Here is a 25,123-nt window from a genome sequence, read left to right as displayed (position 1 = left end):
CTATTATATAGTGCCTTTCATATCTATCTATCTATCTATCTATCTATCTATCTATCTATCTATCTATCTATCTATCTATCATATAGTGCCTTTCATATCTATTTATCTATCTATTATATAGTGCCTTTCACATTTAATAGTACATCTATCTATCTATCTATGTATCTATCTATCTATCTATCTATCTATCTATCATATAGTGCCTTTCATATCTATCTATCTATCTATCTATCTATCTATCTATCTATCTATCAATCATATAGTGCCTTTCATATCTATCTATCTATCATATAGTGCCTTTCATATCTATTTATCTATCTATTATATAGTGCCTTTTACATTTAATAGTGCATCTATCTATCTATCTATCTTTCTATCTATCTATCTATCTAACATATAGTGCCTTTCATATCTATCTATCTATCATATAGTGCCTTTCATATCTATTTATCTATCTATTATATAGTGCCTTTCACATTTAATAGTGCATCTATCTATCTATCATATAGTGCCTTTCATATCTATCTATCTATCTATCTATCTATCTATCTATCTATCTATCTATTATATAGTGCCTTTCATATCTATCTATCTATCTATTATATAGTGCCTTTCATATCTATCTATCTATCTATCTATCTATCTATCTATCTATCATATAGTGCCTTTCATATCTATTTATCTATCTATTATATAGTGCCTTTCACATTTAATAGTACATCTATCTATCTATCTATCTATCTATCTATCTATCTATCTATCTATCTATCTATCTATCTATCTATCATAGAGTGCCTTTCATATCTATCTATCTATCTATCTATCTATCTATCTATCTATCATATAGTGCCTTTCATATCTATTCATCTATCTATTATATAGTGCCTTTCACATTTAATAGCGCATCTATCTATCTATCTATCTATCTATCTATCTATCTATCTATCTATCTATCTATCATATAGTGCCTTTCATATCTATCTATCTATCTATCTATCTGTTATATAGTGTGTTACATTTCTGTCTCTCTAGAAGTACCTGAATAAACCATTTTTTATGTACCATGAAGGCCATGCAGCAGGATACATGATGGATGGCCAGTAGGACTTCCCCCTGAAATGTACTGTATGTCATCATCATCATCATCATCATCATGGTCATGTTGTTTAAAGTGCCTGACATTAAAGCCCACAAGCAACAAGTCTGCCAGACCCGCCCTGATTTTACTGAAGGGCATCATAAATCTGAAGGACAATGCAAGCTGGCAGCTCCTGTGAGTGACCGCTGTGAAAGGTCAAGTCAGCAGGCTGCCTAGGAGATGAATGACTGCCTGACTGCCTCTTCCTCCTCCTCCGGTGGTCCGCCTGCTCTGCCCTCAGCTTTGTGTTGGTGTCTCTTTGAATGCGCTGAGGGAGATTTCATGGCCAGTCTCAGGGTCCGTACCTGTATGGCTCATGGAAATGTTTATGAAGGCCCAGCATATCCTCCTAGGGGCCTAAAACCAGAATGACAAGGTGGGGGCCTCGGGACTAAACCACCTGGACACCCACCTCACCGGTGTCACACGTTAATTAATCATTGACATTCACATACAAACACAGACACACATTCTTCATGTGGCACCTTTTAACAAGCCCCCAATGCCCCACCTGTAAGGTGGAGGCACTGACCTCTGACCTCCACATTCATAAAAGGAGCTTGAAGGACGGCAGCAAAATGAAAGACAAAGACTAAAGTCAGGGGGGATCCTGGGGGCTTTGGTGGAACAAAAGGTGGAGGAGAAGAAAAAAAAACAGGAGGAAGAAGAGGAAAAGGAGATGAGGAGGAAAATGAGGAGAAAGGGTGATGGGGCAGTATAAGGAGGAAGAGGAGGAAGAGGAGGAAAAGTAGGAAGAGGAAAAGCATGAGCAGAAGGAGGACAAGGAGGAGGAAAATGAGGAGAAGGGGAAGAGGAAATAAGATTATAAGGAGGAAGAACAGGAGGAACAGGAAAGGAGAGGAAGATGGGGAAAAGGAAGGGAAGGGGAAGTGTAACAGGAGGGTATAAGAAGGAAAAGAGAAGGAAGAAGAGGAGGATGAGGAATAGAAAGAACAGGAGAAGGTCAAGGAGTAAGAGAAGAAAGGGTGGAGGATGGGATGAGCAGGATAAGGAAGAGGAGGAGGAAAAGAGGAAGAGGAGACAAGAAAAGAGAAGGGAGAGCAGGAATAACAGGAGGAGGAAGACAAGGAGAACATAAATGGGGGTGGGGTGAAGGATAAGGAGGAAGAGGATGATGAGGAGAAAGAAAAGGAGGAAAATGAGGGAGATGGGGCAAGGGAGAGGTAGTAAAAATATAATGAGGAAGAACAGGAGGAAGATAAGGAAAAGAAAGAAAAAGGGGAATGGAAGGAGTATAAGGAAGAAAACTTGAAAGAAGAAAAGGAGGAGGAAGAGGAGAAAAAAAGAAGAGGAAAAGGAAGATGAGTAGGAGGAAGAAAGTGAGTAAATGGGTGAGAAAACAAAAGAGAAAAAGGAGAGAGAACAGGAAGAACAGGCGGAGGAGGAAGGAAGAGGAAAACAAAGAGATAGAGGTAGATAGAAGGAGAAAGAGGATGATGAAGAGGAGGAAGAAGAATAGAGTGTGAGGAAGACAAGGGGAAAAAGAAGAGGAAAAGGAGAAAGATGAAGATAGAGAATAGGGGAGTAAAGATGCAGAGTAAGAGGAAGACAATGAAGAGAAAGAAAGCGAGGAGATTAAAGAGGAGGAGAAAGAGTCAGATGAAGATCTTGGACTGCTTTGATACAGACAGCCAGCCAGCCTCAGCCCTACCACACCAGCCTTTCTGGCCATGCCACCTGCTAACTGTGTTCACTCCCAGAAGTGCCAGTTTCATCTCATGGGCACATGTCAGTCACCAGGGCCTACATCTCTGGGGCTCAGCTGGTAGGCAAATGTGCAGACTGGCAGAGTCACAAAGGGGCTGCAGAAATGAAAAGAGCAGTTGTTGGAAAAATGTGCCGTCCAGTGAGGATGACAGACATGCAGTCTGACTGGACAGTCCATGTGTCACTCAAGTGCAGCCTCCAACCAATCAGAATGCAGCATGCCACATCACCTACACCCAGCCATGCCAGCCTCCCTGGAAAGGGGAGATGAAGAGCGTTTGTGTGTGTGTGTGGGTGGGTGTGTAGGTGAGTGTGTTGCTCGCTTTGGCAGTCCACCCTCTTTGTGTTTGACTTTTCATGCTCCTTTAAAGTGGTCACATATTCATTGCTTTGGGGTCTCTCGGAGCTCACATTTTTATTTGTTTTCTTTTTCAGTTGGTCTTTTGAAAATCAACCATTCATGCCACCAACGTGAGGCACAGAGCTGAGTGGGCACTTGATTGGCACTTTAGAAGTGTCACTGAGAGCAGTACAGCCCTTGGTTTGGGTCATGATTAGAAGAGGCATATCACATGGAGTGGAGGCACATTTAAAAAGAAAGTACATATTGACACAAATAATACATAAAAATATGAAAAAATGATAATTAAAAAACACTAAAACACCTAAGCTCAAGATGATACCGATAATGTATCTTCATCCCAAAAAATAGACAAAGCAGCACTACAGAAAGTCCAGAGAAGAGGACTAAGCAGATTCAGCACCATGGAGAGCTAAAGAAGAGGATTGACTGAAGGGGCTGAAGCTGTTCTGCCTTTCGGTAACTGGACATTAAGAGATGACAGTGACGAAAATTATAAAGGGAACGGGTGCAGCGGACCCCAGGCTCTTACTGGTCATACTGGTCACTATTCAGTGATGGAGCCAAATGTGGTGCTGACACCATAAGCTGAAACGAATAATGAAGAGCAGATGAAGCTGACTGACCGCCTTCAGTAGTGAGGGTCCGAATGATGGACAAACAGGAGGTCAACAAGGGGATTGTAAGTCTCCGACTAATGCACAGCGTTTGAGGGAGGGCAACCCAGAGTTCACTGGACATATCACCGCTCCCGAACTTTCCGTCAATGGGACCACCAGGATTGAACAAATGATACATAAATCTTGTGAATTCATTGAATACTGAAGAGCAGATGAAGGAGGCTGACTGACTACTTACAATGTCGAAAGTTCAGTCGAATAAAAAGATGGAATCAACAAGAGGATTGTGAGTGTGCGACACATAATCATATCTATGGCACAGTGCTTGAGGGTGGGCTACCCCAGAATGTTGGGAGGTGAAACTCACTGTGGAATGGCGCTATATACAAAAAAAAAAACACACAATTCTCAGGAGCAACTCTTTGTTTGAACTCATTATGGAAGCCATTAGGCATCCAGTACTCGTCCCTTCGTACATACCAAGCAACTCCACTATGAAAGGTGCTATACAAAGACTGTCAGTCCCCACTGCACTCCTGACTTCATTTGTGAACCTGAGTGGGTCACTTGTTCAGTCCGCACTCCCACTACACACAATATGGAAATTGTCTTGAACCTATAAAATGCCTGGGGATGGAATTCATCGTTGGAAGGCGCTATATAAAACCATCAGAATGCCAGTTCAGTCTCCACCAGTGACTCCCACTGAGCTACTGGACCACTCGCTGCTCACACTGTTGAAATACAAAAACAACAGTAGGAGCTTGTGAAGCACCTGGGGTTGGAATTGCTTGTTGAAAGGCGCTATATGTATAAGCGTTCAATCATTCGTTTGCCAGTTTACAAGTCTGTTTGTGAGCTTTAGGTGACATTTGGTAAACGCGTCAGCTAAACTCATTAATAAACACGTCAACATGAGGGGAGCAGGCAGGCGAGCGACCGCGGTTTGAGAAATTCACACAGCTGTTTATGAGAGAAACCCGACTCGGGGTGGGCAGACCAAGATGTGCTGGCAGCCTGTGCCAGCGTTTCAATGTCAGGCTGAATTTAGCCTGACATTATGGCTCCCTAAAATTAGCCCACTGAGGTGGGGAGATCAACCCATCGCCAGAGATAAACAGGTGAACGAGACGCTGCCGCCACGGTGAGAGGTTTCCTCGGGCTGAGAGTGCCCGCCTGCCTTGTGGTCCCACCACGCGCCCGAGCGGATGACAAAGCGCACTGAGACATGGACAGCGCACCGTGCCGGCTAAAAATACCAGCGCCAAGACAGGTGGTTTGTGGTATCAAAGAAACACAGATAGGTGGCAGCGATGTCATCAAGTGGGTCAACTGCTGCCAGCGTCTTTAAAACCACAGATGGCAAAAATGGCAATAAGAAGGCAAATTAAAAAAAAAAGAGGTGGCAACCGTAAGGCTTGCTGAACTGCTGAAGACCACCGATGTTTATAAATCTGGACCTTGACACTTGGGGTTTAATGTTTTTGATCCTGATGGATCAGAGAAATGTCACCTCCTGTCACCGTAATCTGTTCGTGGTCACCAACTGACCATTGCACTGATCTGGATTCTCAGAAAGGAGTCAGGAGGGTAGGTCTAGTAAGACCCCTGGAGGTGATTAGGAGGCAGTGGCCTTCCTCAGGGGTCCGAGTCAGGTGCAGATGCTGAGTGTCATCGACCTGATCCAGACTTGGAAACCCCGATGTATTCAATAATAAGGACAACTGAAACAACAGGGAGGTCTAAAAGGCACACCATCCCGGGGTCCCTGTCTGTAAGAGGGATGGCTGGCCTGTATCCCCCCCAGTTGTCTCACTTGACACCATCATTATCTCATTATGACCTTCTCTCTGTCCCTAACAACAGCAAGCTTGGTGTGCACTGGTCATTCTAAACACCTCAGTTAGGCCACTGCCAGGGACCTCCGAGTGTCCCTTGTGGTTGAAAGGGACCTTCTTCCTCTGTAGACTCTTATAAACACTCGATTGGGTTCAGATCGGGTGACAGGGAATTCCTTGAGATGAGCAAAACGTCACGTCATTGTCACCATCCACCTCAACCTGTGGGACTGGACAGAAAGGCCACACCAAATGATTAAAGAGGATAAAACAGGTGGAATCAACCACAACCACACTGGGCCATTGAAGCCATCGCATCACTGGGCCATTAGATCCATCCATCCATTGAACATGCTGAACAAGGACCCCCCTGAACAAATGAGCGCCCTGCACTGCATCACCCAAATGCTATGTCCTGTCTCAGCTCGGCCAGGTCAGCCTCACCCTCTGAAGTCAAACTGACCGAGGCAGCAGGACTTTGGACCCCAACTGCCCTCCTCGCTGAGTGCTTGACCAGATGTCTGGGAGGAGGTCCGCTGTTAGTGGTGTGGTGCCTGCTGGGACTCTCTGTATGGAAGTGTGGAGGCACTTGTGCACCTGTGCAGGACCCGAGGATGAGGCTCACTGTCAAAGGAACTATATAATAATAATAATAATAATCATAACAAGATTTACCAATGACTGCCTGAGTGCTGCCCCCACCTAAACTCCATAAGGGGTACACTATGAAAGGCACTATATAAGACCATGGCATTCTCAGGTTACTCCCTATCAGGGTAATCCCTACTGATAATGATGTACCTGATGTACCTATGCAGGACCCAAGGATGAGGCTCAATGTCAAAGGAACTGTAGAATAATAATAATAATAATAATAATAATAATAATAATAATAATAATAATAATATCTACCAATGACTGCCTGAGTGCCCCTCCACTCACCTAAACTCCATAAGGGGTACACTATGAAAGGCACTATATAAGACCATGGCATTCCCAGGTTACTCCCTATCAGGTTTATCCTTACTGATGATATACCTGATGGACCTCTGCAGGACCCGAGGATGAGGCTCACTGTGAAAGAAACTACAGTATATAATAATAATAATAATAATAATAATATCTACCAATGACTACCTGAGTGCCCCTCCACTCACCTAAACTCCACACTATGAAAGGCACTATACAAGACCACAATATTCCCAGGTTACTCACTACCAGGTTAATTCCTACTGATAATGATGTACCTGATGTACCTGTCAAGGAACTTCAGAACAAGTTCAGAATGAAAGGCACTATATACAGTACATCCTGCTATAGAAACAGTTATGATTTAACTATCAAGAAGGGGTCCATTATGAGAGGCACTATAACAAACCAGCTATGGAAAGAGTCCTGATGTCCTTCTCAAGGAACTCCAGAGGAAATTCGCTATGGAAGGCACATGAGGTTGCCAGGTTATTCCCCACCAGTGACTGCCTGTGTGCACCTGAACAAGTTCCTCAGTCAGCAAGTACTTGCTATGGAAATGGGTATGATGTCAAGGAACTATAAAAGAGGTTTAGCATGAAAGGCACTATATATGGAAAGAGCTTTGATGTGAGTTTCAAGGAACTCCAGACTTCACTATGAAGGACGCTATAAAAGGAGAGCTCTGGAAACAGTTATGATGTAACTTTCAAGGTACTCCGGGCGGGGTTTGCTCTGAAAGGCAATATAAAAAGCCAGCTCTGGAAACAGTTATGATCTAAGTATCAGGGAACTGCAGAAGGGGTTCAGTATGAAAGGCACTATATACAGTGTATATAGTTCACTATGGAAACATTTAGGATGTTGATATGAACAAACTCCAGGAGGGGTTCATTATGAGAGGCAGTATAAATAGCCAGCCATGGAGATAGTTCTGATGGGTTTGTCAAGGAGCCTACTATGAAAGGCACTATATACGACCATGAAGTTGCCAGGTTAATCCCCATCAATGACTGTCTGTGTGCACTTCAACAAGCTATGGAGACAGTTATGACGTAGCTATCAAGGAAACTATAAAAAGGGGATTGGTATGAAAGGCACTATAAAAAGCCAGCTGTGGAAACAGTTATGATCTTTAAAAGTATCAAGGAACTTCAGGAGAGGATCACAGTGAAAGGCACTATATAAAGCCAGCTATTGAAACAGTTTTGATGTGCCTGTTAAGGCGGGGAGCCACCTGGATTGGGACCTGAGGGCAGCAGGTGACACCTCAGCACAACTCCAGAATTGTTTCATTATGAAAGGCACTAAACACACATATATATATATATATATATAGTGTAATAATTGAAAGAGAAACGACCAGTTACTCAAACAGCCAAAAGCACACCACCACCAATGCCTTATGAACTCCAGGTAGCAGTAGACGTCTCGTCGTGCTCGGTTCTCGTCGGTTTTCAGTACTCTGCAAACATTAGGCGGCAATGTCTCCGAGCCCGTAATTGGATTTGGGCGATCCCACCACGCAACACCCCTTACATGCGTGGCAAGTCCAAACAGGAATGCAGAAGAAGGAGAAAGGAGCGCGCCGCCGAGCCGAGTCGGGGATTCGTAAGCCTGCGACTTTCTCTCTTTGGCATAGTCGAGCGTGCGCGCGCACACGCTTAACCCTTTTCTAGTCTGGCATAGTCGAGCACAACGAGCGTGCATACTTGCCCCTTACTAGGCTGGTATTGTCGAGTACGGGTGTTCACGCACAAACTGTTAACCCTTTACTAGACTGGCATAGTCGAGCACAAGCGCCCGCGCATACACATAACACTTCACTGTGCTGGCATTGTTGACTTCAAGAGCTAGAGCGCACACACTTTAAAACAATTAAGATTCGTTGGAGGATCTCAATTCAATAACGCGTAAAAGTTCCACACACTTGAATAGAGAAATTCAAACTCTGATAAGTTTTATTCATTTTAAGTAAAATCAGTTTAAGTTGGCTGAATAATAGCAACAGTTTCAAATAATCATATTTTTCACGCGCACACACGCGCAATCCTTTTGTCATAGAAGAGCAGGCGCGTGCACACATACATGCTTTTAACCCTTTTCCGAGCACATAGACGAACACTTAACCCTTTTGCCAACAGTCGAGCATGCGCGCGCGCCTACATAAATACAGTTAACTCTTTCCTAGGCTGGCATGGTCGAACACGCGCGCCTGCGCGCACACACTCAAAACCTGTTTCGTTAAAGAATCTTAATTCAGTTACGTGTAAAAGTTCCAGGTTAATGAACCGAGCGATCAAACTCGGGTCTAATAAGTGTTTCCTCATTTTATTTAATAGCAACCAGGAATCATTATTTGAGTGTGCACACACACACACACACACACACACACAAAACATTTTGGCATAATCGAGCATGCGCGCGGGCGCGGACACGCACACTTAACCTTTGCCTAGGAAGTCGCGCATACAGCAGGCGCACTCTGAGCTCCTCTGGTACAGTCGAGCGCGCATGCGCACATACTTAACCCTCTCCTGGGCCTGCGGGTGCGCCGCGCTCTCCTCTCCTCTCCTCACCGGCAGGATCAGCTCCAAGTCTGGCAGTGCGCCCGCTGTTTGCGCTCAAGTGTCAAAACTTTCCTTTTCAGTAGGATCTGTGCGGGCAGACCCAGCCTGTCTGGGCGCAGTTCTCTAATGTCAGGTGTGACATCTTCATTAAAACTAAAAGATTTGGGTGAGGGAAGACCCTGAAGGCTGGTAGGGCGGGCATTCACAGAATTACACTGGTGTACACTTGTGACACACATGAAGCCAAATTAATCTGAGACTCGTAACCCCGCACCAGCTTGGTGAATGACCTAACAGGCACGCCCGGCTGACAACAGAGCAGAGGGTTTTGACATCCAAAACAACTCTAAACCCTCTTGCTTGAATCTTTTTTATTATATAGTGCCTTTCAAAACAAGGCTATTGAAGGAGCAGAGAGCAAGAGCCTACAGCAGCACTCACTCATTCATTCAAACTGAGCGCAGAACTGTCTATGGGGGTACATTGGTAAACTGCTGTCCTGCCCCCTACTGTTCACACTAAGACATTACATCACATCCCACAGGCAGAACTGTCTACACGGCGGTCCTCATCATTTGTCCATTTTAAACACCCAAAGGATAAGGCCTCACTTTGAAATGACAAGCTGGTCCCTCAGAGCGTAAGAAGTGTGACAAACAAGAAAAGAACACTGAACCCGCCTGTCACGTGTTTGGTTAGCTAATCACCATGATGTCCCAAAGATCCACTTCACCTCCACAACTCAGTAGTTTCTTTTAGTTTCCCAGAACTCTTTGCGTGACAAAGTGCTTCTTGTCTTCTGCTTCAAATGCACTTGCCCTTAGTCTCCACTAGAGGTCCCGGAGTACGCGAGTCGCCACTTAAGTGACGCCTTTGACCATTTTGAACACTTGGATTAAGTCCTCATGAAGCCTTTTCTGGGTCCTCTCTGACACGTCTCATTGCATTCTTCAAATGTCCCTACAGACATTCATGATGCGGATCATCCCAGTATGTCCATCAGACACACCATCTCATGACAAATGACATCTATCATCTGCTAAGCATCTCATCGCTCTCGTCCCATCTCGCTTTACTGGTCAGATGTCCGGTCACGTTGCTCTTTGTTTCTTTTAAATGGTGACATCATGTCTTGTCTGGTCTCGTTTGTTCAAACACCATGACGTGTGTTAGCACACTACGTATGTCATCAGACACAGAGTCACACCTTTAGCATGGAAAAGGCGCTATATAAATAACATTTATTATTATTATTACTGTCCAGTCTTATTAGAGCTGCTATCTAACTTCACTATTCCCTGGTGTCCTGCCATGTCACTCTCGGTCCCTTATAAAGGATGTCACTGTGTATCATTCAGTCTCCTAAATTCAAGCACAGTTCCCTTTGCTGTCACCTTATGTCAAAGAGACACTTGCTTATTATGTCTCATAAGAGAAGAGGAGTATCATCTGTGTCCTATGTGTCCCAGAGTGTCTCATTGTGCTGTCCAGCTGTCCCATCATGTCACACTACACCATCACACTGTGATCTAATATCCACCATCCCTGATACATCTAATCCCCAGACGTCTCTCATGGTGTGATTCAGGCAGACCATCGTTCAAGTCTATTAATGGTTGACCCCTACCTGCCACTCAGGCAAGAAGAACCAACCACCATGGGAAACTAGCTCCTGACAAACCCAGTGGCATCTTTCCCTCCGGTCACCTCTCTTCCAAGATGTCACCAGGACCTCCTTCCCTGGGTGCCAGCTGTTGTTTCACAGCAGTTATTGATAACTCAGATTTATAGCCGAAGCACACAGGACAAGATTGACACTCAAGCCACCGTAAAAAACCTCACCCTGTTCCAGTGTGGTGCTGACGGGTCACCCGCTGCACTCGGGCCCCAATCCAGGTGGTTTATAGTGTGGCGGGTACGCCAATGCACTGTCAGTGTCTGCTCCCATCCTATGCAGGACAGAGGATGTTTCCACCACATAAATCAGCAGATCTTAACTCGAGTCATTGATGTGGGATCCAGTGGGTGGCAGATACTTCCTGGGGGGTCATCAGGTGGGCATTCAGATGTCTTTGCCACTTGTAATGGATGTCATCGGGCCTCGTGTGTCATTGTCATGACCCATTGTGACAGATGAAAGGCACTATATGATAGATAGATAGATAGATAGATAGATAGATAGATAGATAGATAGATAGATAGATAGATAGATAGATAGATAGATCTGAAAGGCACTATATAATAGATAGATAGATAGATAGATAGATAGATAGATAGATAGATAGATAGATAGATAGATAGATAGATCTGAAAGGCACTATATGATAGATAGATAGATAGATAGATAGATAGATAGATAGATAGATAGATAGATAGATAGATAGATAGATAGATAGATCTGAAAGGCACTATATAATAGATAGATAGATAGATAGATAGATAGATAGATAGATAGATAGATAGATAGATAGATAGATCTGAAAGGCACTATATAATAGATAGATAGATAGATAGATAGATAGATAGATAGATAGATAGATAGATAGATAGATAGATAGATCTGAAAGGCACTATATAATAGATAGATAGATAGATAGATAGATAGATAGATAGATAGATAGATAGATAGATAGATAGATAGATCTGAAAGGCACTATATGATAGATAGATAGATAGATAGATAGATAGATAGATAGATAGATAGATAGATAGATCTGAAAGGCACTATATAATAGATAGATAGATAGATAGATAGATAGATAGATAGATAGATAGATAGATAGATAGATAGATAGATAGATAGATCTGAAAGGCACTATATGATAGATAGATAGATAGATAGATAGATAGATAGATAGATAGATAGATAGATAGATAGATAGATAGATAGATAGATAGATAGATAGATAGATAGATAGATCTGAAAGGCACTATATGATAGATAGATAGATAGACAGATAGATAGATAGATAGATAGATAGATAGATAGATAGATAGATAGATAGATAGATAGATAGATCTGAAAGGCACTATATAATAGATAGATAAATAGATAGATAGATAGATAGATAGATAGATAGATAGATAGATAGATAGATAGAAAAGAAATGCACTATATAATAGATGGATATAAAAGGTACTATAAAAAATATATGAAAGGCACTATATGATAATAATAATAATAATAATAATAATAATAATAATAATAATATTAATAATAATAATAATAAATTATACATTTTATTTATATAGACAGTACTTTCTTTGTGCCTAGGACTAATCTATCTATTTTCAGGGGTGTAGTCAGGAATTAATTTTGGGGATGGAGGGGGTGCGAAAACACAGAACCTAAATCTGACTGGGAACCATCAATTGCAGCTGTCATAAAAAGTACTTTGGTGGGTTCAAACCCAGACCCCTAGGCTAAACCTGGAACCTTTTCTATCACCCAAGTCCCCAGCTCCTTCTTCTCAGCTTTTGTCTTCACAGGCACACTGAGCTCTTCATTGCACTGCTGTGCTTTTAGAATTAGCTTCATATCCTGCCGACTACACCATGTTTGATAGTTAATCCACAAGATAAGATGGGGGCCTGACTGCCTGAGTTGAGGCCTGTTTTAAATAGCTAGCTAGTTAGCTAGATAGATAGAAGTGAAAGACATTATATAAGAGATAGACAGATAGATATGAAAGGCACTATTAAAGAGGGACAGAAGCCCCCACTCCACACACACCACATTCTCACACAGTGATTTAATAATCTAAGCCACTTCAGTTCATGTCAACTTGTCTGTGGGGGGCCGTGGGTGAACAGCTGGCAAGGCACTTAATTGAGATGCGAGTACAAAATGAGGGTCCTGCATGTCAGCGGTGACCATTGCACCCCCCACTAATGACCCCGGCCCTTCATGTTCTTCCTCAAGTAGCCGCGGAGTACTGAATTCCAGGACATTGACCTCCAGTGCACCAAACATACTCTGCAGAGACGTCAAAAAACCGGCGGAGAAGAAGCAGAGCCCTCTGGTTTATTTCCATGGAGGCTAATTGGGCCAGGTTGCCGTGACATGGCGCAGAGCCGCCTGGAAACACACGCCTATTACAGAGCTGCATGCCTGCGTTATGACATTCAGGGGAAATGAGCGGAGCCCAGCAGCCATGTGAAGGGAGTTTCCACACCAAGGAGTCCTTGTTCAGTGAGCCAGTCTGCACGGCCCTGGCGACGCTCTGAGTAGCGCATTGTGTGATGAACAGAGTTCTGAAAAATGCCACTGAATGCCAGGGGGTGCCCCAGGGGGTAATCCTCAGTCATGCAAGTCACAAGTCTGGAGCCCACGTATCAAGTCCCTCCATGGCCCTCGTGTCCCCTGTGGTCGAGTACTGCACACCAGTGTGGGCCAGAAGGAGCCACACTGACATCACTTGACCCCACAAGTCCATCCCGACACCCTGGCTCTCCTAAACATCCATCCTGATGCCATAAGCAACTGTGAAACTCAGCAGATGAAGAACACAAGCATATCCCCATCCACCATAATCACCTGAGGTCACAGAAGCCATTTAAACCCACAAACACAACCCCAGCAATGCAGAAGATGGAAAGCTGAAGGGACCTCACTGGACGTCACAAAGGGACACCGCAACTTTTCCAGTGGGAGTGGATAGCAAAGCCTAAGTGAATGGGATGGCCAGTGACGTTTACTTCATAGCAGACTGGAGGGAACAGACACCCCCGTTGTAAATATGAAAGATCAGCAAAAGGATCGTGGGAACAGAAGAAGGACAAAGTTAGGAAAAAACAGGAAAAGTCTGGAAAGGCTGGAGCTCCAAAGTGAGTGATGGATGAAACAAAGTGGGAGCACAAGAAACAACAGATGGCTAACATAGACAGCCAATGTAATGGAGATGACAGACGTGAGGCCATCTTCAGCATCAGCTGGACAGCTCCTTCATTCCGACCTGATGTGCCAAACCCAAAACTTGCAGTTCTGTCCACTTGGGAACTGACTGCCTAATCTAAGGCCACCAGGTTCTGACACATTACGGTGTCCTCAATCCCAAAAGGTCTGGCCACCAGGTGGAGCTGTTGTGCACTTGACAGTTGCCCCCACTTCAGCCTGGGTGCAGTTTGGTGTTGCCAGCTGCCAGTCCAGTTGCACTTCTGACAGGGGACACCATCTAGGAATAGCTTGAGTTACTGCTGGAAGAAGTGTTGGTGCAGCCAGCAGGGGGCGCTTACCCTGTGGTCTGTGTGAGCATCCCAATGCCCCAATGCAGTGACAAGGGCACTGTCCTTCAGATGCCATATAACACCCAATGTCCTGACTTTCTATTGTCATAAAAGAACCTATGGCATCGAAAAGATTAGGGTGCACCCACCACCCCCAATGTCTTGGCTAACCTGCATAATGAAGTGCCTGCCCACTGCCTATGTGATGCACTTTAAGCAGCTAGAAGAGAGCTAAATAAATGTAATAAATTATTATCACGTGTGAGTCATCATGCCAAGGTCACTTGGTAGGAGGGATTCATGCCCACAACCACTTTGGTCTTTTACTTGCTTACAAGGAAAGTTCTGTGATGTCCTTTAGGGGGCGCTCTAACAATACAATGGATTGTGTGTCCTACTTCCTATGCCCATTGCTGCCACCTAGTGGGCTTTGACCAACAGATTCACCTCTGATTAGCAGTCCTCTGCTTTGAATTAACAAGGCAAACTAAGGATATTTAGGAGCAGACGGGCTGGTCAATGCAAGCAAATATGATGCTGGTGCCAGTCACAGGTGAAATGGCATATGTGAGGGCACTGTGCACCTTACTCTGGTAATGATTTCAGGGGTACTCCAAGCAAAGATTAGATTGCTATATGGCCACTGAGGTGTCTTACTCTTACATCTCCAGAATGAAGGAAGACACCAGGAGGATCAGCCATAGCCACGCCCCCTGCTCCATCTGACTCCACCCCTTCCATTCCCCCATGGTAAAACAAAGATAGACAGATATAAAGGCACTATATAATAGATAGATAGATAGATAGATAGAAAGGCACTATATGATAGATAGATAGATAGATAGATAGATAGATAGATAGATAGATAGATAGATAGATAGATAGATAGATAGATAGATAGATGAAAGGCACTATATAATAGATAGATAGATAGATAGATAGATAGATAGATAGATAGATAGATAGATAGATAGATAGATAGATAGATAGATAGATAGATAGATCTGAAAGGCACTATATAATAGATAGATAGATATGATAGGCACTATATGATAGATAGATAGATAGATAGATAGATAGATAGATAGATAGATAGATAGATAGATAGATAGATAAGACACTATATAATAGATAGATAGATAGATAGATAGATAGATAGATAGATAGATAGATAGATAGATAGATAGATAGATAGATAGATGAAAGGCACTATATAATAGATAGATAGATAGATAGATAGATAGATAGATAGATAGATAGATAGATAGATAGATAGATAGATAGATAGATAGATAGATAGATAGATAGATAGATAGAGTGAAAGGCACTATATGATAGATAGATAGATAGATAGATAGATAGATAGATAGATAGATAGATAGATAGATAGATAGATAGATAGATGAAAGGCACTATATAATAGATAGATAGATAGATAGATAGATAGATAGATAGATAGATAGATAGATAGATAGATAGATAGATCGAAAAGAAATGCACTATATGATAGATGGATATAAAAGGTACTATAAAAAATATATGAAAGGCACTATATGATAATAATAATAATAATAATAATAATAGTAATAATAATAATAGTAATAATAATAATAATAATAATAATAATAAATCATACATTTTATTTATATAGGCAGTACTTTCTTTGTCCCGAGGACTAATCTATCAATTTTCAGGGGTGTAGCCAGGAATTGATTTTTGGGGTTGGTGGGGGTGGGAAAACACATAGAACCTAAATCTGTCATAAAATGTACTTTGGTGAGTTCAAACCCAGACCCTAAGCTAAACCTGGAACCTTTTCTACCACCCAAGTCCCCAGTTCCTTCTTCTCAGCTTTTGTCTTCACAGGCAAACTGAACTCCTCATTGCACTGCTGTGCTTTTAGAATTAGCTTCATATCCTGCCGACTACACCATGTTTAATAGTTAATGCACAAGATAAGATGGGGGACTGGAGGCCTGAGTTGAGGCCTGTTTTAAATAGCTAGCTAGTTAGCTAGATAGAAGTGAAAGACATTATATAAGAGATAGACAGATAGATATGAAAGGCACTATTAAAGAGAGACAGAAGCCCCCACTCCACACACACCACATTCTCACACAGTACCTACACTATATAACTAATAGATAGATAGATAGATAGATAGATAGATAGATAGATAGATAGATAGATAGATAGATAGATAGATAGATAGATAGATAGATAGATAGATAGATAGGAAAGACACTATTAGACAGACAGATACAGATAGATATGATGCAACATAAATAGCATAGATAAGTAGTTATGATAAAGTGATAAGTAAAAGGCTATACTGTATAATGAAATAGCAAGATTTGAAAGGCACTATATAATGTGATTAAAACAGATGGAACCTCAAGGCCCGGCACAGATGACATTTGTACTCCACCACATGTCTCTTCCTCTTCCATCCCCAGCATTAAATTAAAGCACACAGAGGAGCAGCCTTGGCCCCGCCCCCAACTACATACACCTCTTGACTCCGCCCCCTCCATTCCTCCACTATAACAGATCCAGGCAGATAGAAGGCTGTCATTCATTTGAGGAGCAACTCCTGCCAGTGGCACTTGATTGTGACCAATAGTGTCTTTTATAAATTTTCATACCAATTTTTTGGCACACACCCCCCCTCCCCCCCCGCCCATTTTTAGATATTTAGATATTTTCATTTATCTATAGCCCTTTCTAGTCACTCAGAGGGCTTTACATGAACAGCAGGAAAACTGATTTCTTTACACTGCGAAACTTAAGAACTGGAGTGCCATCCAGAATGAGACAAGACCTGATGGTACAGCAATGGGGGGATGAGTAAAGGGACACAAATATGTGAAAAATATTAAAGACCACAGGATAAAATACAAAAACACATCAAGTCAATCTAAATATCCTCAGTCAACTTTGAGGGTTCTTTCCAGCTTCCTCTATACAGTCACCTCCCTCCGGCATGCCACTTCCTCTTGATCCATATCTGACCTGGAATTTCAAGATGGCCACTTCTGCCCCACATCCCTGTACTTCAAGTCTGGTGTAGCCTGTAACTCAAGTTAACACCTGGAGCCCAAGGCGGCACCCAAGCCTGATAGACTCACAGAAAAAGGACAAAAAAATGTGATGCCGCTGAGTTGTCCAACTTAACCAGCAGGTTTATGTTGTCATCAGCTGCCCGCTGCACCTCAGGGCTTCTGACCTGATCTAAAGATCACAAAGAGAGAGAGAGAGAGAGTTTGTGTGTGTGTGTGTGTCAGGGGGTACAAGCTCTTTACATTAATATAGTGCCTTACCAACAGCCTCATCTGAATTCAGAGTACAGGGATGATGCCACATCCACCCAGTTCCAGGCCATATGCATTCTAGGAGTTGTAGTTGGAGATTCCTCCACCCATACAGTCACAATGGTGCTGTTGGGAAGGCACCTTCTGTACAAGGCTGGGCACACTAATTGGGATGCCAGTGAAAATAAGACAACCCCAGCTATAAACACACTAGGGCGAGCTCAGCATTTGGATTGTGGATTTGGCCTCCAGGCTGAATGCCTCCCTAAGTGGAGAATTCCTGCACTTATATTTATTGACTTGAAAGGCACTATATAAAATGGACTTGGGGAAAAGGGGTGCTTGGGGGGGGGGGGGTGTAAATGAGCACACCCCAGGAGTGGCAGCTTCACAGACAAATCAAAAAGCAACATCCTCAACCTGCTTCTGGAATTCTGGGGCAGTGGATTGGTGGCAGAATTACTATGCTGGCACAGTTGGCAGGCAGCCCTACTCTTTTGGCTGGCGTCACAGATAGTATGTCAGTGTCTGGCAAATTCCAATGCTTGGACGTAAAAACTGGTTTAGTAATCTAAATCCTGGCAGAGGAGCAAAAAACAAAACATCTAACAATAAAGCTAACAGACCCATCTCTTGACTTCTGTGTCCCATTCTGTTTCTGTTGTCTCTGCCCATTTCTGTAAGTGGTATGGGCACATTGCTGGTGCTACCCAACTACTCAAAACGACTGTACTGGGAGGTTGAGGTGGGCTCAGTCGGTTCCCCCAATCAGACAGTCCAGTGACGCCACTACTCAGCCACATGACTCACTCAGAGTGTGGAGTAGGATGATGGGCAAAATATGGGCAGTGTGGCACTGGATGTGCCACCCATCATGAAGTGGACAGGCAGAAACAGGTAAAAACTAAAACACAGGGATGAAGGGATAATACCAAAGGAGTCGATGAAAGAGCAAATACAACAGATGAAGAGGACAGGCTGAGTAAGTGGATAATGGAGCAACCAAACTGAAGATCTGTGTCATGAAACTGCTGCACAGATATGAGGAATCAGACTGAACGAGTCGATTATGAAATAATTAAACTAATCAAACCACTGAATGAGCAGGGAATAAAAGACCTGGACTGAATCAGGAGGTGACAAAAAATCAGACAGAATGTATGGATCATGGAGCAATCAAACTGAAGGTGTGGAAATTCTATCATTAGGTATATTTGGTAAATCAGACTCAACAAGCCGATCAGCCTAAATGAGAAGATCACTGCATGTGTGGAAAACAAAGCACAGAGACTCAAATAATAAGTGATTAAACAATCAGGCTGAAGGAGTGGATAATGGAAAAATCAAACTAAAAGTGTGGGTCTTGAGATTATTGGACAGATTTGGAGAATCAGACTAAATATGTTGATTATGAAAAATCACACTGAATGAATCAGGAAAAAAAACTTGCTGACACTCAATCCATAGGTGAGAAAAATTGATTCAGTAAACAATGGAGCCATCAAAATAAAGGCATGGATAAAAAATCATTAAAAAGATTTAGTGAATCAGACTGAAAAAGTTGATAATGAAACAATTAAAGCAATCAATCAGTAAAAGAAACAACCACTGAATGATTGGAAAATTAAAGACTGGGACTGAATTGGCAAACGATCAAACAATCAGACCGAATGAGTGGATAATGGAGCAATCAAACTGATGGCGTGGCGATTTGGCCATCTGGCAATGTGATGGGTTAGACAGAACAAGTCGATAATGAAATTGAAAATGAAGCATTGACACTGAATCACTAAGAGAACAATCAGACTGAATAAGCAGAACATGGAGCAATCAAACTGAAGGTGTGCAGAATTCAGCTGATGGACAGAGTTTATGAATCAGCCTGAACTAGTTGATAGTGAAAATTCAAACTGACAGAGAGGAAGAAGAATACTGAGGCTTAATCAGTCATTGAGAAAATAATCAGACTGAATGAGTGGATAACACAACAATTAAACTTGAAGCTTGGAAAGTGAAACCATCAGACAAGAGTGATAAATCAGGCCGAACAAGTCAATAATGAAACAAATAAACTAATGGATCAGATAAAGAAACAAACACTGAATGAGTGAGAAATAAAATTTGCAAACCTAGTAATCAATCAGACCAAATGAATGGATAATGGAGCAATCGAACTGAAGGCATGCAAATGTGACCAATTTGATCAATTACCCTGAACAAAGTAAATAATGAAACAATCAAACTGGATGAATGGAATATGAAACAATGAGGCTGAATAAGCAGATCATGGAGCAATCAAACTGAAAGTGTGGAAAGTCAAAACCATTAGAAAATTGATTAATCAGATGAAACAAATGTGATAATGAAGAAATCAAACTACATCGGGGGAACATACAGTACTGGGAAAATGATTAGAAGGTCATCATGTTTCAGTCAGTTGAAGCCATTAGACAAATATATAAAAAGAAGGGGTTAAACAAGACAGAACAAGTCAATAGTGAAAATGAAAGTAAAGGAGCGGGTAGAAAAAAAATGACATTACAATGAATGAGAACTGAAAGTGTTTAATAATGAAGTGATGAGACTGAACGAGGAGATAACGGAGCAGTCAATTGATAATGATGCAAATAGAGGTGAACGAGCAGGATATCAAACAATAAAACTGAACCAATGGAAAATAAGGCAGCTAGGCAGCATAAAGAAAGGGACTGGAGCAATCAAACTGAAGACAATGAAACAACTAATTAAACCCTCAGATGAGGACTTGTATTACTATTAGTTGTAACAGACGGTGATTTAGAAAAAAAAGAGCCAAAATACAAACAATTAGAATGAAAACGTGATAAGTGAGCAACGGCACCACATGAGCAGAAAATGAAACAACAAAATGGAAAAAGCAGCAGTCAGGTGGGCCCTGATTGGGTCATTATGGTCACATGTGCAGCGAACGGCCAATGAAATTCTTACATGTATGTGCAACTAAACATGAGGCACATGCACCTCCACACAACATCTATCTGTCTATCTATTATATAGTACCTTTCACATCTATCTATCTATCTATCTATCTATCTATCTATCTATCTATCTATCTATCTATCTATCTATCTATCTATCTATCTATCTATCTATCTATCTATCTAATCCTGCCAACTACACTATCTATCTATCTATCTATCTATCTATCTATCTATCTATCTATCTATCTATCTATCTATCTATCTATCTATCTATCTAATCCTGCCAACTACACTATCTATCTATCTATCTATCTATCTATCTATCTATCTATCTATCTATCTATCTATCTATCTATCTATCTATCTATCTATCTATTATATAGTGCCTTTCACATCTATAAATATATCTATTATGATATATAGTGCCTTTCATATCTATCTATATGTTAGCTCTGTTCTTGTTGTTTGCCCTGTTTTCTGCTCTCTAAAGGACAGATGCCATCCGCTCAGTGGCTCGTCACCCTTACTGGGTGGCTTACTGGCCACGGCAGCTCCCCTGTGTTTCCACCTTCCAGTTATTTTTCCATTTTATTCCTTGTCACTAAATCAGTTCCTCCAGCTATTGTGAGTCACAGAGGAGTGACATCTTTTTCTGTCCACAGCACCACCTGGTGGATAAGGCCACCTCCTTGTTATGGTAGATGTGACACTTGGGTCCCCAGACAGGACACCTTACATAGGACAAGGCTCTGCCAAAACCAATCATTGCATGTCAGCCAAGAAGCAGTGCACACTTGTTTTGAATTATATATAGCGTTTTTCACAAACAGCCTGACCGACATATGGGGGCTTTTGGAAACGGCACTCCCAGCTCACAAAGGCACCGAGTTGTATGGCGGTCTTCGAGCCGATGCTCCCACGTTCCGCAGGACGTGTTAATGGCTCTCTACAGCACTGCACGTGGTGTACAGGAATGTCGTCAAAGCCCCGGCTCGGGTTTCTATTCTTGTCCTGACAAGCTGCCTTCATACATATGGAGCAGAGGAAATGGCACTGGGAATAGGAAGGGGAGTGTTTGGGGGGCACAGATCAGGCTGGGCTGCACTGTTCCAAACAAGGGGATTCTGTTAATGGGCGGCACACGCTGTTCATGCATTGAGTCTTTTAATAAATTCTCTAGTGCCCACCCTGCAGGCATATTGGAGCTGATATTCAAGCATTCAGCATTAAAGGACTTGGCTAACTCAGCAGGGTCAACAACTGCAGTTCAAGACCAGGCTGGTGACTGACATCGGTGTGCCCCCTTTCCAGTGACTCCAGCAAAAGTGAGTCCAGCCAGAACCCAAATGCTGCATTACACTGAAATATAAAGTGTGTCTTTAAAACAGCGCCCCCTACAGGTACTGAAATATAAAGTGTGTCTTTAAAACAGCGCCCCCTACAGGCACTGAAATATAAAGTGTGTCTTTAAAACAGCGCCCCCTACAGGTACTGAAATATAAAGTGTGTATTTAAAACAGCGCCCCCTACAGGCACTGAAATATAAAGTGTGTCTTTAAAACAGCGCCCCCTACAGGTACTGAAATATAAAGTGTGTATTTAAAACAGCGCCCCCTACAGGCACTGAAATATAAAGTGTGTCTTTAAAACAGCGCCCCCTACAGGTACTGAAATATAAAGTGTGTATTTAAAACAGCGCCCCCTACAGGTACTGAAATATAAAGTGTGTATTTAAAACAGCGACCCTACAGGTACTGAAATATAAAGTGTGTATTTAAAACAGCACCCCCTACAGGCACTGAAATATAAAGTGTGTATTTAAAACAGCGCCCCCTACAGGCACTGAAATATAAAGTGTGTCTTTAAACAGTGCCCCCCACAGATGCTGAAATATAAAGTGTGTATTTAAAACAGTGCCCCCTACAGGCATCATCAAAGAACTGAATAGCAAAACAGCACTTTCTACTTGAAACTCCTGAGCAAATAATAGGGATACAAATCAGCCTTAACTCAGACGGGGCTCCATAACAAATAAATAGGCACCTTCATGGCTCAGGACCACCCTTTCCCCTCCCAAGCCAGGCAAAGAAGCAACGATTTAAACCCTAACAAAAAAGTTAAGAAGTGCGCCCTCTAATGGCTGGACCATGAAATGCTCATTGTAGAGTCAAATTTGCCTCATCAAGAGGGTGGTCTCTGTCCTCCAGCCATTTACCAAAGTCACCAAGCAGTCACATCCTTGTCTGGACTGAAGTGCACAAAGCCCCCCGGTGTCTGCTTCTCCTTATTCGGCCTCTGGACAGGTTTAATACATTTTACAGAGTCCTGGGTTCAAATTCCAGTTCAGGGATCATCTTTGGATTTGGGTTTCCTCTCACAGTCTTAAAGCCAAGCCACTCAATTAATAATACATACTATGCATATAGCGCCTTTCCTATGCTATAAGGACTTCACAATTGAATGAAGATTCCAAACTAGCCAAGTGTTGTGTTTGTATTCTGAAATGGACTAGCACCCCCTGCAGGGCAGACTCCCAATTTGGGGTTAGTGCTGCCGAATAAATGGTCTAGAGTCCTGGGTTCAAATCCCAGTTTAATTTTGGCCTTTGTCCTAAAGACACCCTGTTACATTGTCTACTGACACTAAATAAGTCACATTGTCTTATGTGTATTGGACCAGCGCCCCCTGCAGGACAGTCTCCTAATCTCTGGTTGTTGCTGCAGACTTACAGTTCCAGAGTCCCGGGTTCAAATCCCAGGTCCGGTATTGTCTCCTGTGGCCTCAAGTCAATCTAATAAACTGACTGATGATGTGCAACTGGTCAAGTGTTGTGTGCATATTCTGAAATGGACTAGCGCCCCCTGCAGGACAGGTTTGTACTTGTGGTTGGTCCTGGGTTCAAATGCCATTTGAGTGATTGTGTTTGAACTTTGGTCTCCTCCCGCTGCCTAAAGACATGCCGATGGCACTAAACTGTCCGCTTGTCTTTGTGTTAATTGGATTAGTGGCCCCTGCAGGGCAACCCCCGATTTGTGTCAGCGCCAGAGACTTTGGTTCAAATCCCAGTTGAGTTTTTGTCTTTAGCCTAACGAGACACAGTTAAAGTGACTGATGGCCCTAAACTGTTAACGCGTCATTGAGTCCACTGGGCCAGCGCCCCCTGCAGGGTAGGCAGTATCCCAATTTGCTTACAGAACTCCAGAATTCCGGGTTCAAACCACTGGTCCAAGTTCAGGTCTCCTCCTAACATGATGATAAATTGACTGGTGGTCCCAAACTGGCCAAGTGGGATTTTTGTGCATTCTGAAATGAAGCAGCGCCCCCTACAGGGCTAACCCTCCTAAGTTGCCTCTCTTCCTATTGTGAAACATTCGACCTGCACTGGGCACTAGGCACTGTGGTGGCACAATGATTAATGTTACTGCCTGCCAGTCCTAGAGACCCGGATCCCACTTTCAGATCTCATCTTCCTCATGTCAATGTGTGTGTGTGTGTGAGTGGGGTGGGGGGGGGGGGTTTGGGGTGTTAGGCTGACTGGCATCTCTGGACTGGCACAGTGTGTATAACTGGCATCCTATCCAAAGTTGGTTCCTATGTGACAAGGAGGGTACGACAGTTAAATTAGTCCCCTCAGTAACATCTTGGCAGGTGGACACCCAACACCTGCTCAGATCTGAGACCAGGCCCTCCAATATGGCAACCTGATGGAGGTCACCTGCAACCCGCTTCTGGTCGGGCACTTGTTAGGAGAAAGGAGTCCAATTAATTGAAGCAATTTTCATAGCTTTATGTATACTTCATATGGTGCCTTTCATATCACAAATGGAATGGCTGGGTTGGGTAATTCAAAACTGGCAAAATCTTCTGGCCTGTCATTAGTCTGTGCCAACTGGGTGCCTGCATTATTAGCCCAGCTACCCTGGGGCACTGAGATACTGTAACAGACAGGCAGACACAACCTCTGGTTCAAGCCTCAGCCCTGCCCTTGAGCTCTGGCACCTTCTCATCTGGTGTGTGCCAAGCTCAGTATCCCTCCTTCTCTGTGCCAAATGCCCACACCCATGCCATTCCATTACTTTTGGTTTGCTTGGGGCACCCTACCCACACTGCTACCACAGCCCTGCCCTCAGGGCTTGGCACCTTCAACCCTTCACCACTTTCTGCCCCATATCGTCTTCACAAGGCCACTCCAGCTGGCACTCTTACCCACCAGCAGTCTGGGGAGACCCTGAACCCCCCAAACTCACCCCCCCACCCCCATCTGCAGCACCACACCCACTTTACAAACCCCCTTTCAGGCTGGCGCTTGACTTGCTCAGCTTCTCCACCCTGGTGCTATAAATCGAATTCCTTGTAGCAGGAGGAACAGCAACCGGAAACACAGGAAAGACCACCATTTCGA

At 43.0% G+C, this 25,123-nt stretch overlaps 1 protein-coding gene across 3 annotated transcripts in view; it reads right to left on the bottom strand.

Moving 5' to 3' along the window:
* Positions 1–25,123, bottom strand: part of LOC114657332 (retinoic acid receptor RXR-alpha-A) — a 385,485-nt gene that overhangs the window by 87,411 nt on the left and 272,951 nt on the right. The gene's annotated exons all lie outside the window — the stretch shown is intronic.

This window comes from Erpetoichthys calabaricus, chromosome 9 (assembly GCF_900747795.2).
Source record: "Erpetoichthys calabaricus chromosome 9, fErpCal1.3, whole genome shotgun sequence".
In the NCBI taxonomy this organism is placed as follows: Eukaryota; Metazoa; Chordata; class Cladistia; order Polypteriformes; family Polypteridae; genus Erpetoichthys; species Erpetoichthys calabaricus.
This window is presented reverse-complemented; position numbering and strand designations above follow the sequence as displayed.